The sequence below is a fragment of the Haematobia irritans genome, unplaced genomic scaffold, assembly GCF_050003625.1.
Source record: "Haematobia irritans isolate KBUSLIRL unplaced genomic scaffold, ASM5000362v1 scaffold_7, whole genome shotgun sequence".
NCBI lineage: Eukaryota > Metazoa > Arthropoda > Insecta > Diptera > Muscidae > Haematobia > Haematobia irritans.
The window spans coordinates 171,055-190,060 of record NW_027445830.1 but is presented as its reverse complement, the minus strand read 5'-3'; positions in this window follow the sequence as shown (position 1 = coordinate 190,060).

Here is a 19,006-nt window from a genome sequence, read left to right as displayed (position 1 = left end):
ACTTCTTTTGCCCATATCTCCTAAACTAAGCGTCATAGAGCGAAAAGGACTTTAATACGTGACCACCCCCAAAAGGTTGAAAAATCCACCCAAAACCTAAAAAAATTGAAATTTTTATATGAAAAACTTCTTTTGCCCATATCTCCTTAAATATGCGTCCTAGAGCGAAAAGGACTTTAATTCGTGACCACCCCCAAAAAATTGAAAAATCCACCCAAAACCTAAAAAAATTGAAATTTTATATGAAAAACTTCTTTTGCCCATATCTCCTTAAATATGCGTCCTAGAGCGAAAAGGTCTTTAATTCGTGACCACCCCCAAAAAATTGAAAAATCCACCCAAAACCTAAAAAAATTTAAATTTTTATATGAAAAACTTCTTTTGCCCATATCTCCTAAACTAAGCGTCCTAGAGCGAAAAGGACTTTAATTCGTGACCACCCCCAAAAAATTGAAAAATCCACCCAAAACCTAAAAAAATTTAAATTTTTATATGAAAAACTTCTTTTGCCCATATCTCCTTAAATATGCGTCCTAGAGCGAAAAGGACTTTAATTCGTGACCACCCCCAAAAAAATTGAAAAATCCACCCAAAACCTAAAAAAATTTAAATTTGTATATGAAAAACTTCTTTTGCCCATATCTCCTTAAATATGCGTCCTAGAGCGAAAAGGACTTTAATTCGTGACCACCCCCAAAAAATTGAAAAATCCACCCAAAACCTAAAAAAATTGAAATTTTTATATGAAAAACTTCTTTTGCCCATATCTTCTTAAATATGCGTCCTAGAGCGAAAAGGACTTTAATTCGTGACCACCCCCAAAAAAATTGAAAAATCCACCCAAAACCTAAAAAAATTGAAATTTTTATATGAAAAACTTCTTTTGCCCATATCTCCTTAAATATGCGTCCTAGAGCGAAAAGGACTTTAATTCGTGACCACCCCCAAAAAATTGAAAAATCCACCCAAAACCTAAAAAAATTGAAATTTTATATGAAAAACTTCTTTTGCCCATATCTCCTTAAAAATGCGTCCTAGAGCGAAAAGGACTTTAATTCGTGACCACCCCCAACAAATTGAAAAATCCACCCAAAACCTAAAAAAATTGAAATTTTTATATGAAAAACTTCTTTTGCCCATATCTCCTTAAATATGCGTCCTAGAGCGAAAAGGACTTTAATTCGTGACCACCCCCAACAAATTGAAAAATCCACCCAAAACCTAAAAAAATTGAAATTTTTATATGAAAAACTTCTTTTGCCCATATCTCCTTAAATATGCGTCCTAGAGCGAAAAGGACTTTAATTCGTGACCATCGCCCAAAAATTGAAAAATCCACCCAAAACCTAAAAAAATTGAAATCTTTATATGAAAAACTTCTTTTGCCCATATCTCTTTAAATATGCGTCCTAGAGCGAAAATGACTCGTGACCACCCCCAAAAAATTGAAAAATCCACCCAAAACCTAAAAAAATTGAAATTTTTATATGAAAAACTTCTTTTGCCCATATCTCCTTAAATATGCGTCCTAGAGCGAAAAGGACTTTAATTCGTGACCACCCCCAAAAAATTGAAAAATCCACCCAAAACCTAAAAAAATTGAAATTTTTATATGAAAAACTTCTTTTGCCCATATCTCCTTAAATATGCGTCCTAGAGCGAAAAGGACTTTAATTCGTGACCACGCCCAAAAAATTGAAAAATCCACCCAAAACCTAAAAAAATTGAAATTTTTATATGAAAAACTTCTTTTGCCCATATCTCCTTAAATATGCGTCCTAGAGCGAAAAGGACTTTAATTCGTGAGCACCCCCAAAAAATTGAAAAATCCACCCAAAACCTAAAAAAATTGAAATTTTTATATGAAAAACTTCTTTTGCCCATATCTCCTAAACTAAGCGTGCTAGAGCGAAAAGGCCTTTAATTCGTGACCACCCCCAAAAAATTGAAAAATCCACCCAAAACCTAAAAAAATTTAAATTTTTATATGAAAAACTTCTTTTGCCCATATCTCCTTAAATATGCGTCCTAGAGCGAAAAGGCCTTTAATTCGTGACCACCCCCAAAAAATTGAAAAATCCACCCAAAACCTAAAAAAATTTAAATTTTTATATGAAAAACTTCTTTTGCCCATATCTCCTTAAATATGCGTCCTAGAGCGAAAAGGACTTTAATTCGTGACCACCCCCAAAAAATTTAAAAATCCACCCAAAACCTAAAAAAATTGAAATTTTTATATGAAAAACTTCTTTTGCCCATATCTCCTTAAATATGCGTCCTAGAGCGAAAAGGACTTTAATTCGTGACCATCGCCCAAAAATTGAAAAATCCACCCAAAACCTAAAAAAATTGAAATCTTTATATGAAAAACTTCTTTTGCCCATATCTCTTTAAATATGCGTCCTAGAGCGAAAATGACTTTAATTCGTGACCACCCCCAAAAAATTGAAAAATCCACCCAAAACCTAAAAAAATGGAAATTTTTATATGAAAAACTTCTTTTGCCCATATCTCCTTAAATATGCGTCCTAGAGCGAAAAGGACTTTAATTCGTGACCACCCCCAAAAAATTGAAAAATCCACCCAAAACCTAAAAAAATTGAAATTTTTATATGAAAAACTTCTTTTGCCCATATCTCCTTAAATATGCGTCCTAGAGCGAAAAGGACTTTAATTCGTGACCACCCCCAAAAAATTGAAAAATCCACCCAAAACCTAAAAAAATTGAAATTTTTATATGAAAAACTTCTTTTGCCCATATCTCCTTAAATATGCGTCCTAGAGCGAAAAGGACTTTAATTCGTGACCACCCCCAAAAAATTGAAAAATCCACCCAAAACCTAAAAAAATTGAAATTTTTATATGAAAAACTTCTTTTGCCCATATCTCCTTAAATATGCGTCCTAGAGCGAAAAGGACTTTAATTCGTGACCACGCCCAAAAAATTGAAAAATCCACCCAAAACCTAAAAAAATTGAAATTTTTATATGAAAAACTTCTTTTGCCCATATCTCCTTAAATATGCGTCCTAGAGCGAAAAGGACTTTAATTCGTGAGCACCCCCAAAAAATTGAAAAATCCACCCAAAACCTAAAAAAATTGAAATTTTTATATGAAAAACTTCTTTTGCCCATATCTCCTAAACTAAGCGTGCTAGAGCGAAAAGGCCTTTAATTCGTGACCACCCCCAAAAAATTGAAAAATCCACCCAAAACCTAAAAAAATTTAAATTTTTATATGAAAAACTTCTTTTGCCCATATCTCCTTAAATATGCGTCCTAGAGCGAAAAGGCCTTTAATTCGTGACCACCCCCAAAAAATTGAAAAATCCACCCAAAACCTAAAAAAATTTAAATTTTTATATGAAAAACTTCTTTTGCCCATATCTCCTTAAATATGCGTCCTAGAGCGAAAAGGACTTTAATTCGTGACCACCCCCAAAAAATTTAAAAATCCACCCAAAACCTAAAAAAATTGAAATTTTTATATGAAAAACTTCTTTTGCCCATATCTCCTTAAATATGCGTCCTAGAGCGAAAAGGACTTTAATTCGTGACCATCGCCCAAAAATTGAAAAATCCACCCAAAACCTAAAAAAATTGAAATCTTTATATGAAAAACTTCTTTTGCCCATATCTCTTTAAATATGCGTCCTAGAGCGAAAATGACTTTAATTCGTGACCACCCCCAAAAAATTGAAAAATCCACCCAAAACCTAAAAAAATGGAAATTTTTATATGAAAAACTTCTTTTGCCCATATCTCCTTAAATATGCGTCCTAGAGCGAAAAGGACTTTAATTCGTGACCACCCCCAAAAAATTGAAAAATCCACCCAAAACCTAAAAAAATTGAAATTTTTATATGAAAAATTTCTTTTGCCCATATCTCCTTAAATATGCGTCCTAGAGCGAAAAGGACTTTAATTCGTGACCACCCCCAAAAAATTGAAAAATCCACCCAAAACCTAAAAAAATTGAAATTTTTATATGAAAAACTTCTTTTGCCCATATCTCCTTAAATATGCGTCCTAGAGCGAAAAGGACTTTAATTCGTGACCACCCCCAAAAAATTTAAAAATCCACCCAAAACCTAAAAAAATTGAAATTTTTATATGAATAACTTCTTTTGCCCATATCTCCTTAAATATGCGTCCTAGAGCGAAAAGGACTTTAATTCGTGACCACCCCCAAAAAATTGAAAAATCTACCCAAAACCTAAAAAATTGAAATTTTTATATGGAAAACTTCTTTTGCCCATATCTCCTTAAATATGCGTCCTAGAGCAAAAAGGCCTTTAATTCGTGACCACTCCCAAAAAATTGAAAAATCCACCCAAAACCTAAAAAAATTGAAATTTTTATATGAAAAACTTCTTTTGCCCATATATCCTTAAATATGCGTCCTAGAGCGAAAAGGACTTTAATTCGTGAGCACCCCCAAAAAATTGAAAAATCCACCCAAAACCTAAAAAAATTAAAATTTTTATATGAAAAACTTCTTTTGCCCATATCTCCTAAACTAAGCGTGCTAGAGCGAAAAGGCCTTTAATTCGTGACCACCCCCAAAAAATTGGAAACTCCACCCAAAACCTAAAAAAATTTAAATTTTTATATGAAAAACTTCTTTTGCCCATATCTCCTTAAATATGCGTCCTAGAGCGAAAAGGCCTTTAATTCGTGACCACCCCCAAAAAATTGAAAAATCCACCCAAAACCTAAAAAAATTGAAATTTTTATATGAAAAACTTCTTTTGCCCATATCTCCTTAAATATGCGTCCTAGAGCGAAAAGGACTTTAATTCGTGACCACCCCCAAAAAATTGAAAAATCCACCCAAAACCTAAAAAAATTGAAATTTTTATATGAAAAACTTCTTTTGCCCATATCTCCTTAAATATGCGTCCTAGAGCGAAAAGGACTTTAATTCGTGACCACCCCCAAAAAATTGAAAAATCCACCCAAAACCTAAAAAAATTGAAATTTTTATATGAAAAACTTCTTTTGCCCATATCTCCTTAAATATGCGTCCTAGAGCGAAAAGGACTTTAATTCGTGAGCACCCCCAAAAAATTGAAAAATCCACCCAAAACCTAAAAAAATTGAAATTTTTATATGAAAAACTTCTTTTGCCCATATCTCCTAAACTAAGCGTCCTAGAGCGAAAAGGACTTTAATTCGTGACCACCCTCAAAAAATTGAAAAATCCACCCAAAACCTAACAAAATTGAAATTTTTATATGAAAAACTTCTTTTGCCCATATCTCCTTAAATATGCGTCCTAGAGCGAAAAGGACTTTAATTCGTGAGCACCCCCAAAAAATTGAAAAATCCACCCAAAACCTAAAAAAATTGAAATTTTTATATGAAAAACTTCTTTTTCCCATATCTCCTAAACTAAGCGTGCTAGAGCGAAAAGGCCTTTAATTCGTGACCACCCCCAAAAAATTGAAAAATCCACCCAAAACCTAAAAAAATTTAAATTTTTATATGAAAAACTTCTTTTGCCCATATCTCCTTAAATATGCGTCCTAGAGCGAAAAGGCCTTTAATTCGTGACCACCCCCAAAAAATTGAAAAATCCACCCAAAACCTAAAAAAAATTAAATTTTTATATGAAAAACTTCTTTTGCCCATATCTCCTTAAATATGCGTCCTAGAGCGAAAAGGACTTTAATTCGTGACCACCCCCAAAAAATTTAAAAATCCACCCAAAACCTAAAAAAAATGAAATTTTTATATGAAAAACTTCTTTTGCCCATATCTCCTTAAATATGCGTCCTAGAGCGAAAAGGACTTTAATTCGTGACCACCCCCAAAAAATTGAAAAATCCACCCAAAACCTAAAAAAATTGAAATTTTTATATGAAAAACTTCTTTTGCCCATATCTCCTTAAATATGCGTCCTAGAGCGAAAAGGACTTTAATTCGTGACCACCCCCAAAAAATTGAAAAATCCACCCAAAACCTAAAAAAATTGAAATTTTTATATGAAAAACTTCTTTTGTCCATATCTCCTTAAATATGCGTCCTAGAGCGAAAAGGACTTTAATTCGTGACCACCCCCAAAAAATTGAAAAATCCACCCAAAACCTAAAAAAATTGAAATTTTTATATGAATAACTTCTTTTGCCCATATCTCCTTAAATATGCGTCCTAGAGCGAAAAGGACTTTAATTCGTGACCACTCCCAAAAAATTGAAAAATCTACCCAAACCCTAAAAAATTGAAATTTTTATACGAAAAACTTCTTTTGCCCATATCTCCTTAAATATGCCTCCTAGAGCAAAAAGGCCTTTAATTCGTGACCACTCCCAAAAAATTGAAAAATCCACCCAAAACCTAAAAAAATTGAAATTTTTATATGAAAAATTTCTTTTACCCATATCTCCTTAAATATGCGTCCTGGAGCGAAAAGGCCTTTAATTCGTGACCACCCCCAATAAATTGAAAACTCCACCCAAAACCTAAAAAAATTAAAATTTTTATATGAAAAACTTCTTTTGCCCATATCTCCTAAACTAAGCGTGCTAGAGCGAAAAGGCCTTTAATTCGTGACCACCCCCAAAAAATTGGAAACTCCACCCAAAACCTAAAAAAATTTAAATTTTTATATGAAAAACTTCTTTTGCCCATATCTCCTTAAATATGCGTCCTAGAGCGAAAAGGCCTTTAATTCGTGACCACCCCCAACAAATTGAAAAATCCACCCAAAACCTAAAAAAAATTGAAATTTTTATATGAAAAACTTCTTTTGCCCATATCTCCTTAAATATGCGTCCTAGAGCGAAAAGGACTTTAATTCGTGACCACCCCCAAAAAATTGAAAAATCCACCCAAAACCTAAAAAAATTGAAATTTTTATATGAAAAACTTATTTTGTCCATATCTCCTTAAATATGCGTCCTAGAGCGAAAAGGCCTTTAATTCGTGACCACCCCCAAAAAATTGAAAAATCCACCCAAAACCTAAAAAAATTGAAATTTTTATATGAAAAACTTCTTTTGCCCATATCTCCTTAAATATGCGTCCTAGAGCGAAAAGGACTTTAATTCGTGACCACCCCCAAAAAATTGAAAAATCACCCAAAACCTAAAAAAAAATGAAATTTTTATATGAAAAACTTCTTTTGCCCATATCTCCTTAAATATGCGCCCTAGAGCGAAAAGGACTTTAATTCTTGACCACCCCCCAAAAATTGAAAAATCCACCCAAAACCTAAAAAAATTGAAATTTTTATATGAAAAACTTCTTTTGCCCATATCTCCTTAAATATGCGTCCTAGAGCGAAAAGGACTTTAATTCGTGACCACACCCAAAAAATTGAAAAATCCACCCAAAACCTAAAAAAATTGAAATTTGTATACGAAAAACTTCTTTTGTCCATATCTCCTTAAATATGCGTCCTAGAGCGAAAAGGCCTTTAATTCGTGACCACCCCCAAAAAATTGAAAAATCCACCCAAAACCTAAAAAAATTGAAATTTTTATATGAAAAACTTCTTTTGCCCATATCTCCTTAAATATGCGTCCTAGAGCGAAAAGGCCTTTAATTCGTGACCACCCCCAAAAAATTGAAAAATCCACCCAAAACCTAAAAAAATTTAAATTTTTATATGAAAAACTTCTTTTGCCCATATCTCCTTAAATATGCGTCCTAGAGCGAAAATGACTTAAATTCGTGACCACCCCCAAAAAATTGAAAAATCCACCCAAAACCTAAAAAAATTAAAATTTTTATATGAAAAACTTCCTTTGCCCATATCTCCTTAAATATGCGTCCTAGAGCGAAAAGGACTTTAATTCGTGACCACCCCCCAAAAATGGAAAAATCCACCCAAAACCTAAAAAAATTGAAATTTTTATATGAATAACTTCTTTTGCCCATATCTCCTTAAATATGCGTCCTAGAGCGAAAAGGACTTTAATTCGTGACCACCCCCAAAAATTGAAAAATCCACCCAAAACCTAAAAAATTTAAATTTTTATATGAAAAACTTATTTTGCCCATATCTCCTTAAATATGCGTCCTAGAGCGAAAAGGACTTTAATTCGTGACCACCCCCAAAAAATTTAAAAATCCACCCAAAACCTAAAAAAATTGAAATTTTTATATGAAAAACTTCTTTTGCCCATATCTCCTTAAATATGCGTCCTAGAGCGAAAAGGACTTTAATTCGTGACCACCCTCAAAACAATTGAAAAATCCACCCAAAACCTAAAAAAATTGAAATTTTTATATGAAAAACTTCTTTTGCCCATATCTCCTTAAATATGCGTCCTAGAGCGAAAAGGACTTTAATTCGTGACCACCCCCAAAAAATTGGAAACTCCACCCAAAACCTAAAAAAATTTAAATTTTTATATGAAAAACTTCTTTTGCCCATATCTCCTTAAATATGCGTCCTAGAGCGAAAAGGCCTTTAATTCGTGACCACCCCCAAAAAATTGAAAAATCCACCCAAAACCTAAAAAAATTGAAATTTTTATATGAAAAACTTCTTTTGCCCATATCTCCTTAAATATGCGTCCTAGAGCGAAAAGGACTTTAATTCGTGACCACCCCCAAAAAATTGAAAAATCCACCCAAAACCTAAAAAAATTGAAATTTTTATATGAAAAACTTCTTTTGTCCATATCTCCTTAAATATGCGTCCTAGAGCGAAAAGGCCTTTAATTCGTGACCACCCCAAAAAATTGAAAAATCCACCCAAAACCTAAAAAAATTGAAATTTTTATATGAAAAACTTCTTTTGCCCATATCTCCTTAAATATGCGTCCTAGAGCGAAAAGGACTTTAATTCGTGACCACCCCCAAAAAATTGAAAAATCACCCAAAACCTAAAAAAAAAATGAAATTTTTATATGAAAAACTTCTTTTGCCCATATCTCCTTAAATATGCGCCCTAGAGCGAAAAGGACTTTAATTCTTGACCACCCCCCAAAAATTGAAAAATCCACCCAAAACCTAAAAAAATTGAAATTTTTATATGAAAAACTTCTTTTGCCCATATCTCCTTAAATATGCGTCCTAGAGCGAAAAGGACTTTAATTCGTGACCACACCCAAAAAATTGAAAAATCCACCCAAAACCTAAAAAAATTGAAATTTTTATATGAAAAACTTCTTTTGTCCATATCTCCTTAAATATGCGTCCTAGAGCGAAAAGGCCTTTAATTCGTGACCACCCCCAAAAAATTGAAAAATCCACCCAAAACCTAAAAAAATTGAAATTTTTATATGAAAAACTTCTTTTGCCCATATCTCCTTAAATATGCGTCCTAGAGCGAAAAGGCCTTTAATTCGTGACCACCCCCAAAAAATTGAAAAATCCACCCAAAACCTAAAAAAATTTAAATTTTTATATGAAAAACTTCTTTTGCCCATATCTCCTTAAATATGCGTCCTAGAGCGAAAATGACTTAAATTCGTGACCACCCCCAAAAAATTGAAAAATCCACCCAAAACCTAAAAAAATTAAAATTTTTATATGAAAAACTTCCTTTGCCCATATCTCCTTAAATATGCGTCCTAGAGCGAAAAGGACTTTAATTCGTGACCACCCCCCAAAAATTGAAAAATCCACCCAAAACCTAAAAAAATTGAAATTTTTATATGAATAACTTCTTTTGCCCATATCTCCTTAAATATGCGTCCTAGAGCGAAAAGGACTTTAATTCGTGACCACCCCCAAAAATTGAAAAATCCACCCAAAACCTAAAAAATTTAAATTTTTATATGAAAAACTTATTTTGCCCATATCTCCTTAAATATGCGTCCTAGAGCGAAAAGGACTTTAATTTGTGACCACCCCCAAAAAATTTAAAAATCCACCCAAAACCTAAAAAAAGTGAAATTTTTATATGAAAAACTTCTTTTGCCCATATCTCCTTAAATATGCGTCCTAGAGCGAAAAGGACTTTAATTCGTGACCACCCCCAAAAAATTTAAAAATCCACCCAAAACCTAAAAAAATTGAAATTTTTATATGAAAAACTTCTTTTGCCCATATCTCCTTAAATATGCGTCCTAGAGCGAAAAGAACTTTAATTCGTGACCACCCCCAAAAAATTGAAAAATCCACCCAAAACCTCAAAAAATTAAAATTTTTATATGAAAAACTTCTTTTGCCCATATCTCCTTAAATATGCGTCCTAGAGCGAAAAGGACTTTAATTCGTGACCATCCCCAAAAAATTGAAAAATCCACCCAAAACCTAAAAAAATTGAAATTTTTATATGAAAAACTTCTTTTGCCCATATCTCCTTAAATATGCGTCCTAGAGCGAAAGGACTTTAATTCGTGACCACACCCAAAAAATTGAAAAACCCACCCAAAACCTAAAAAAATTGAAATTTTTATATGAACAACTTCTTTTGCCCATATCTCCTTAAATATGCGTCCTAGAGCGAAAAGGACTTTAATTCGTGACCACCCCCAAAAAATTGAAAAATCCACCCAAAACTTAAAAAAATTGAAATTTTTATATGAAAAACTTCTTTTGCCCATATCTCCTTAAATATGCGTCCTAGAGCGAAAAGGACTTTGATTAGTGACCACCCCCAAAAAATTGAAAACTCCACCCAAAACCTAAAAAAATTTAAATTTTTATATGAAAAACTTCTTTTGCCCATATCTCCTAAACTAAGCGTCCTAGAGCGAAAAGGACTTTAATTCGTGACCACCCCCAAAAAATTGAAAAATCCACCCAAAACCTAAAAAAATTGAAATTTTTATATGAAAAACTTCTTTTGCCCATATCTCCTTAAATATGCGTCCTAGAGCGAAAAGGACTTTAATTCGTGACCACCCCCCAAAAATTGAAAAATCCACCCAAAACCTAAAAAAATTGAAATTTTTATATGAAAAACTTCTTTTGCCCATATCTCCTTAAATATGCGTCCTAGAGCGAAAAGGCCTTTAATTCGTGACCACCCCCAAAAAATTGAAAACTCCACCCAAAACCTAAAAAAAATTAAATTTTTATATGAAAAACTTCTTTTGCCCATATCTCCTAAACTAAGCGTCCTAGAGCGAAAAGGACTTTAATTCGTGACCACCCCCAAAAAATTGAAAAATCCACCCAAAACCTCAAAAAATTAAAATTTTTATATGAAAAACTTCTTTTGCCCATATCTCCTTAAATATGCGTCCTAGAGCGAAAAGGACTTTAATTCGTGACCACCCCCAAAAAATTGAAAAATCCACCCAAAACCTAAAAAAATTTAAATTTTTATATGAAAAACTTCTTTTGCCCATATCTCCTTAAATATGCATCCTAGAGCGAAAAGGACTTTAATTCGTGATCACCCCCAAAAAATTGAAAAATCCACCCAAAACCTAAAAAAATTGAAATTTTTATATGAAGAACTTCTTTTGCCCATATCTCCTTAAATATGCGTCCTAGAGCGAAAAGGACTTTAATTCGTGACCACCCCCAACAAATTGAAAAATCCACCCAAAACCTAAAAAAATTGAAATTTTTATATGAATAACTTCTTTTGCCCATATCTCCTTAAATATGCGTCCTAGAGCGAAAAGGACTTTAATTCGTGACCACCCCCAAAAAATTGAAAAATCCACCCAAAACCTAAAAAAATGGAAATTTTTATATGAAAAACTTCTTTTGCCCATATCTCCTTAAATATGCGTCCTAGAGCGAAAAGGACTTTAATTCGTGACCACCCCCAAAAAATTGAAAAATCCACCCAAAACCTAAAAAAATTTAAATTTTTATATGAAAAACTTCTTTTGCCCATATCTCCTTAAATATGCGTCCTAGAGCGAAAAGGACTTTAATTCGTGACCACCCCCAAAAAATTGAAAAATCCACCCAAAACCTCAAAAAATTGAAATTTTTATATGAAAAACTTCTTTTGCCCATATCTCCTTAAATATGCGTCCTAGAGCGAAAAGGACTTTAATTCGTGACCACCCCCAAAAAATTGAAAAATCCACCCAAAACCTAAAAAAATTGAAATTTTTATATGAAAAACTTCTTTTGCCCATATCTCCTTAAATATGCGTCCTAGAGCGAAAAGGACTTTAATTCGTGACCACCCCCCAAAAATTGAAAAATCCACCCAAAACCTAAAAAAATTTAAATTTTTATATGAAAAACTTCTTTTGCCCATATCTCCTTAAATATGCGTCCTAGAGCAAAAAGGACTTTAATTCGTGACCACCCCCAAAAAATTGAAAAATCCACCCAAAACCTAAAAAAATTGAAATTTTTATATGAAAAACTTCTTTTGCCCATATCTCCTTAAATATGCGTCCTAGAGCGAAAAGGACTTTAATTCGTGACCACCCCCAAAAAATTGAAAAATCCACCCAAAACCTAAAAAAATTGAAATTTTTATATGAAAAACTTCTTTTGCCCATATCTCCTTAAATATGCGTCCTAGAGCGAAAAGGACTTTAATTCGTGACCATCACCAAAAAATTGAAAAATCCACCCAAAACCTCAAAAAAAATTGAAATTTTTATATGAAAAACTTCTTTTGCCCATATCTCCTTAACCCTGCTATTATGTTGGGGTCATTTGATGACCCAAATCGAATTTATTATTACCCCATTTCTTTGTGGTGGAATATAATTAAAAGATCTTACTACTCAGTGCATGAATTGGTGAAATGTACTTAATTCAATAGGGTTTGTTAAAATTTTATGTTCGTAGGGCTTTTTATTCTTGGTGTATACACATAACAGGTTGGGGTCATTTTATGACCCCATATATTACACAGGGGAACAAACACGAACTTTTTTGTGTTGATTTGAAATTTATAGCAAATTTTAGTAATTTGAGGTCGCTGAATCCAAATATACACTTGGTTTTTATCCATCAGTTTGACTTTTCGAGATATACCGTTATTTTCATAATTAAGGCACTTCACTACATATATTGGAAAAATTTGAAAACGGTTCACCATTTTATGGAGTTCTCTTCTGACCATTGTGCCGCATAGTCGTTTGTTATGGAAGCTGTATCAACAAGAAATATCTGCGCTAAGTGCTACAAGCCTTTACAATCTTCAAAATATGTAAGGTGTAAGATTTGCAATGGTAAATTGCATTACTTTTGTTCGGGTGTCAATGATCAAAATACACTGGAATCAATTAGAAAAACGAAAAATTGTGTTTATAACTGCAATGAATGTCTGCGTATATCCAGTGACTTGGTTGCTTCGGTTTCTCTGCTTGCTAATGATGTAAGAGAACTTAAGAGCATGCTTTCTAACTTGATTGTCCAATCCAACACAAATGTAAATTCTTTATGCACTGCTTCTTCTTCTTCTAATACCGGTTTGACTACTATCTCTACTGCTGAACCAAGTGCATCTCTTACTGAACTTGTTGTTGATAATTGCATTAATGCGCTCTCTGGTTCTCACTCTGTTGATGAGAGTAGCAGTGTGGGCATTGATAATATGGGTTCTCACTCTGTTGATGAGAGTAGCAGTTTGGGCATTGATAATACTGTTAATGTGTGTGTCAATGAAATTACTCCTCATTTATCTCAAGTTGAGGATCGTGTTGTTGCAGTCAACAATTCTACTGTTTACTCTAATGCTGGTGATGTTAATGATGATTTCGCTGCTGCAAACCTAGATACTTTGGGCTTTGGAGGTAATGCTGATATAAACATACCACCCAAAAATTTGCCATTTGCTAATATACAGCCAAGAAAAAATCGTAAACAAGTTGTAATTGGACAAAATAATAATGTGGACTTGGATGTTGTTGTTAAGAAGAAGTGGGTGCATATATCATCTTTCCGTCCTACAGTCACGGAACAAGATATTCTTAGTTATGTTGCTAAATATCTTAACATTAACTGCAATAATATTAGTTGCTTCAAGCTGGTGAAAAAAGATGCTAATTTGAGTGAGTTAAGAAGTATAAGTTTTAAACTTGGCATTACTCCTGAGGCTTATAGCGCAATACTTCAGCCATCACTATGGCCCGCTAATGTACGGATTCGACCTTTTGTGAATTTTCAAACAGCTCAGCAAGATGTACAAAAGACATAATAACATCTAAGTTTACGACCCTTAAGATCTTTTATCAAAACATTGGTGGAATGAGAACAAAGTTTAATGAAGTATATATGGCTACTGCTCAATCTGACTTTGATGTAATTGCCTTAACTGAGACTTGGCTTAATGGGGATTTTCATAATGCAGAATTTTTTAATTCCAACATTTATAATGTATTTCGCAAAGATCGTGATCTGGAGAAAACAGGTTGTGTTCGTGGTGGTGGAGTGTTATTTGCAGTTAAAAAACAATTTTTAACATCAGAAGTCATCTTGCCCAATAATGATACTTTGTTGGATCAGATATGCATTAAAATTGTTGGATTGAATGGTGTAATGATCTTAATTTTGTCATACATTCCTCCGAATTCTCATCAGTCGTTATATGATGCCCATTTGTTCAACATTTCCAACCTTGTTCCTGATAATGATGCGGATGGTTGCTTAATACTTGGTGACTTTAATTTAAGTAAACTTGTTTGGGTGGATTCTTTAGATAGTGATCTTATTTATCCTACTAATGTTAATTCTATTATTGAGAGTAGCTTTGTAGACTCGATGTATTCGTTGGCTCTTCATCAAATTAATCGATTTAGTAACTCACTTGGAAAGGTCTTAGATCTGGCATTGATATCTCAAAATTTAAATTTCTCCATTGATGAATGTGTTCATCCTATTAGTTCCACTGATATGCATCATGTTGCCATTTTTCTTAAAATTGAATTCTATGTTTTTGCAAAAGCTTGTATGTATGATAATCTTAATTTTAATTTCTCTGTTGCAAATTTTGAATTAATTAATCAATTAATTGAAGGAACTGTTTGGATGGACTTATTCAAAGATAAATGTATTGAGGATTGTTACTCTCTCTTTATAAGTAAAGTGAAAAACATAATGCATTATAATATCCCTCGTTTTAAAAGACGTCAGCATAGACTTCCCTGGTATACTGATGGTTTAAAGAAATTAAAAAACCTAAGGAATAAATTTTATAAAATCTATAAATCCACTAAGTCGTCTGATAGTAAAAGGCTTCATCAGCAATACTCTCGTGAGTTCGCATTTTTGAATAAATTTCTTTACAAACAATATCTACTTGACTTTGAGGGCAAAATAAAAAATAACCCTAAATCTTTTTGGCAATTTATCAAATCTAAACAATCGCATAGCGATTTTCCATCATCTATGTATTTGGATGGTGATTTTGCTAGTTCTCCTGAATCACAGGCTAATTTATTTGCAAGATTTTTTAGTTCAAACTTTCAAATAGATCCACTGTTTGTGGATTCTAATGTTCTAGATAATGTTTCTTCTGTTTTTGATCTAGGTTTGATTCAACTTTCAATTGATGACGTTTATAATGGACTTTTGAATCTTAAAGATTCTATGAGGTTGGACGTCGATGGGCTTTCTTCCTCTTTGATGAAGAATTGTGCTTCATCTATGTCGTTTCCTCTCCTGCATATTTTTAATTTATCACTAAGTACTGGAATTTTTCTAGACAGTTGGAAAATTGCGTCTATTACCCCTGTCTTTAAATCTGGTTTAAAGGGTGATGTGCGTAATTATAGACCGATTTCGAAACTGTCAAATGTATCTAAATTATTGGAACACTTGGTTTATGATAAGATATCATCAGTAGTACAGCGCTGCATTTCGGAATCACAGCATGGTTTTGTAAAGAATCGCTCAACATTGTCGAATTTGTTAGTTTTTAATAAATATCTTTTACAAAGTTTAGAGCAAGGTTATCAAGTAGATACTATTTACTTAGATTTTTGTAAGGCTTTTGATAAGGTGTCTCATAGTATACTTCTGTTGAAACTTAGTACAATCGGATTTCATTCTCATATGTGGCGTTGGTTAATGTCTTATTTGATTTCACGCCGATGCTTTGTTTGCGTTGATGGCTCAAAATCTATGGAATATATAGCAACCTCCGGTGTGCCCCAGGGAAGTATACTTGGGCCCTTATTATTTATTTTGTTTCTTAATGATATAACTAGCGCATGTTCTTTTTCTAAGGTTTTAATATTTGCCGATGATATCAAGCTTTTTGCAAGAATCAATTGTGTCGCTGATACACGCTTGCTTCAGGCTGATATTAATTGTTTATCATCTTGGTGTATAAGGAATTTATTGCCACTTAATGTCTTAAAATGCTTTCATTTACCATATACTCGTAGGACACACTTGATTGAGTCGTCGTACTTTATTAATGATAGTGAACTTCAAAAAGTGCTTAGTATTCGTGATTTGGGAATTGTGTTTGATTCCAAACTTACATATAAATTACATATTGACTATATAATGCCTAAGGCATATTCTATGTTAGCATTTGTGAAGAGGAATTGTAAGGAGTTTTTGGATCCCTATACCAGGAAGTCTCTATATGAGGCCTATGTTAGGTCTAGGCTGGAATATGCTTCCATTGTGTGGAATCCTATATATAAATTGCATTGTGAACGGATTGAAAAATTACAGAGAAGATTTATTAAATTTGCTTTAGTATCTGTACCTTTTACGGAGCCTTTGCCCTCATATCAAGCTAGATGCAGATTAATTCATTTGGAATCCCTTGAGAACCGTAGATTAAAATTTTCTGTTTTGTTTATTTTTAAGGTAATTAATGGATTTATAGATTGTCCCCCTCTTCTAGAGATTATTGGTTTTAATATACCAGTACGGAATCTTAGACGTCATGACTATTTTAATATTCCTTTTCATAGGAGTAATTATGCTTCTTGCGAGCCCATTTTGAGAGCTTTAAAAGAATTTAACAAGTTGAATAATATCTTTAATTTAGATTTTTCAATTTCTCTAAATAAATTTATTAATACTTTAGATTTAATTTATTTTTAAGATTGCTAGTCTGTAAGGATTGTAATCCATAGACTTAAATAAATAAATAAATAAATTTTAAATAAAAACAAACCGAAAATCCCAAAGAATATTATCTTTAAGCCGTCTTTACATTGCTTTTCAATTTTCTAAGTAGTTTTAGAGATATCGTTTAAGTTTTGAAAAAAAAAATTGAAATTTTTAACAAAAAAAAATTTGTTCTTTAAAAATTCCTACAAAATAAAAATGGGTCGAAAATCACAGTTTTGGTTCAGAAATAGTTAGTTTAATATATTTCGAATAAAATGAGCTTTATTTCATTACAATCGGTGCACGACTTTTAATATTGTTCACGATTTACTGAATTGATATAAATCGCGATTTCCGTATAAAAATTACATTTTCTAATGGGTGAATGTTTGTATGTAATAAGTTAGTTTTTTTTATGGTTCTGTTGATGAAGAACTGAATATTGTTTTTATAGTTATTTGGGACGATGAATCCAAATCTGCACGTGGTTCCACATTTCGGTGAAACCACATAGAGAAGCTTTGAAACTCAGAAATGTCACCAGCAGAAGATATATTATTCCACCCTCTGAAAAAATACTTTGGTGTTTGGTCGAAACTAGGGTTGAACCCATGACCCTTTGTAAAACGGGCATGCTAACCATTGCGCCACGGTAGCTCCCATTACCACCTACATACAACTTTTTTACAACCAAAAGGCGCGAGTAAATTAAAAAAGTGTAAATTTTTTCATTAAAGAAAAACTTTCAATAAAAGCATAACTGGCAAAATAAACGGTATGTCTCAACGGCAGAAAATTCCAGTAACAACAACCTATTCCGATGATCCCAAACTATAAAAAACCTTTTAATTAGATACACATTTCATTTTATTTTACAAAATTAAGTGTGGGTCATGATATGACCCCAACATAAAATCTGTAAGTTTTTTCTAACATAGTAGCAGGGTTAAATATGCGTTCTAGAGCGAAAAGGACTTTAATTCGTGACCACCCCCAAAAAATTGAAAAATCCACCCAAAACCTAAAAAAATTGAAACTTTTATATGAAAAACTTCTCTTGCCCATATCTCCTTAAATATGCGTCCTAGAGCGAAAAGGACTTTAATTCGTGACTACCCCCCAAAAATTGAAAAATCCGCCCAAAACCTAAAAAAATTGAAATTTTTATATGAATAACTTCTTTTGCCCATATCTCTTTAAATATGCGTCCTAGAGCGAAAAGGACTTTAATTCGTGACCACCCCCAAAAAATTGAAAAATCCACCCAAAACCTAAAAAAGTTGAAATTTTTATATGAAAAACTTCTTTTGCCCATATCTCCTTAAATATGCGTCCTAGAGCGAAAAGGACTTTAATTCGTGACCACCCCCAAAAAATTGAAAAATCCACCCAAAACCTAAAAAAGTTGAAATTTTTATATGAAAAACTTCTTTTGCCCATATCTCCTTAAATATGCGTCCTAGAGCGAAAAGGACTTTAATTCGTGACCACCCCCAAAAAATTGAAAAATCCACCCAAAACCTAAAAAAATTTAAATTTTTATATGAAAAACTTCTTTTGCCCATATCTCCTTAAATATGCGTCCTAGAGCGAAAAGGACTTTAATTCGTGACCACCCCCAAAAAATTGAAAAATCCACCCAAAACCTAAAAAAATTGAAATTTTTATATGAAAAACTTCTTTTGCCCATATCTCCTTAAATATGCGTCCTAGAGCGAAAAGGACTTTAATTCGTGACCACCCCCAAAAAATTGAAAAATCCACCCAAAACCTAAAAAAATTGTAATTTTTATATGAAAAACTTCTTTTGCCCATATCTCCTTAAATATGCGTCCTAGAGCGAAAAGGACTTTAATTCGTGACCACCCCCAAAAATTGAAAAATCCATATCTCCTTAAATATGCGTCCTAGAGCGAAAAGGACTTTAATTCGTGACTACCCCCAAAAAATTGAAAAATCCACCCAAAACCTAAAAAAATTGAAATTTTTATATGAAAAACTTCTTTTGCCCATATCTCCTTAAATACGCGTCCTAGAGCGAAAAGGACTTTAATTCGTGACCACCCCCAAAAAATTGAAAAATCCACCCAAAACCTAAAAAA